Below are 1,764 nucleotides of genomic sequence, written 5' to 3'. Positions count from 1 at the left end.
CAAAGTGCTGGGATTACAGGCATTAGCCACCACACCCAGTCTAGGTAATTAAGAATAGAGATTTCTGGCCAGGCGTTGTGGCCCATGCCTGTAATCCCAGCAGTTTGGGAGGCTGAGATGGGTGGATCACCTGAGGTCAGGAGTTCAAGACCAGCCTGTCCAACATAGTGAAACCCCGTCTCTATTAAAAATACAAAAAATTAGCCAGGCATGGTGGCGGTGCCTGTAATTCCAGCTACTTGGGAGGCTGAGGCAGGAGAACCATGTTGGCCAGGCTGGTCTCGAACTCCTGACCTCAGGTGATCCACCCACCTCTGCCTCCCAAAGTGATGCAGCCAACACGCCTGGCCGGAGATTAAGTTTCTAACACATGAGCTTTGGGGGACATATTCAAACCTGTCCACCTAATCAAAAGGGTCAGAATCTAATTCTAATAGTTTATTCAAGCACAAAACATGAGGGTGGACCACCTGGAAACACCGACTCCAAATGAATGGAGTCAGTGTTTTGAAGTAGAGAAGTTAAGGTTTCATTTACACAGGCAGAGGCAGAGAAGTTTTAGGATTACATTTTTCATATATGGTCGGTGCATAGTTATAGTAATTTGGTTATAGGCCGAGTGTAGTGGCCCACGCCTGTAATCTCAGCACTTTGGGAGGCTGAGGTGGGCACCTGAGGTCAGGAGTTCAAGACCAGCCTGGCCAACATGGTGAAATCCCAACTCTACAAAAATACAAAAATTAGCTGGGCATGATGGCAGGTGGCTGTAATCCCAGCTACTCGGGAAACTGACGGGGGAGAATTGCTTGAACCCCAGAGGCAGAGGTTGCAGTGAGCCGAGATTGTGCCATTGCACTCCAGTCTGGGCAACAGCGAGACCGTCTCAAATAAAAATAATAATAATTTGGTTGTAAGTAGTGTTCCTTTTTGGGAGGCATACATTTAACATTTTTTACAGAGAGTGTAATAGTCATGGATTTGCTGTCATCTGGTCTAAGTAAAGCAGGACAACAAAAGGGAAGTTAATCTATAAGAAGGGTCATTAAGAAGGCAGCAGGTTTTTGTCCCTGTGTTTCATTCTCTCCAGTAATTGTACAGAACAAAAAAAATAAGCAGGTCTAATTTATTATCTGAGAAAAAAGTATAACCCTATGTGGCTGAGATCACAGCCACCTCTCTCTCCAGGTTTAAAGTGTTGTGGGGGTTCCAACATCTTTTATATTTATTTTAAAAAACCACAGCAGAGGGGTTGTACACCCTTTCATGTTTCTTGGCTATTTGGATTTATTCTTCTGAGACATGTCCATTCCTATTTTTTGTTCCTTTTCTATTGTTTCCGCCTTTTTTCTAATTAGTTTTTAAGATTTCTTTGTATATTATAGATATTGGCTCTATCATGTATGGCAAATATTTTTTCCTCATCTATCATTGTCTGTTGACTTTTATCACAGTGTTAAGTTTTGGGGTAATCAAGTATATCTTTTCATAGTTTGAGGTTCCTGTCTTTGCAGTCCCTCAATCCCTAGATTACCCTAGATTACCCTTATATAGTCTCCTAAATTATATTCTAAATGTCTTGTTGTTTAAATTTAAGATTCTACACCATTTATCAACTAAATCATCTTTTCCTGATTGAAATAAAATACCACCTTTGTGGTATTTCCGGATTCTGTTGCACTAATGTGTCTTTCCTACCAACAATATCATATTGTTTTATTATTGTGGTTTTTTTGTTTTTGAGACGGAGTCTCATTCTGTTGCCCA

Source organism: Mandrillus leucophaeus, unplaced genomic scaffold, assembly GCF_000951045.1.
Source record: "Mandrillus leucophaeus isolate KB7577 unplaced genomic scaffold, Mleu.le_1.0 Scaffold43, whole genome shotgun sequence".
Classification (NCBI taxonomy): Eukaryota; Metazoa; Chordata; class Mammalia; order Primates; family Cercopithecidae; genus Mandrillus; species Mandrillus leucophaeus.
This window is presented reverse-complemented; position numbering follows the sequence as displayed.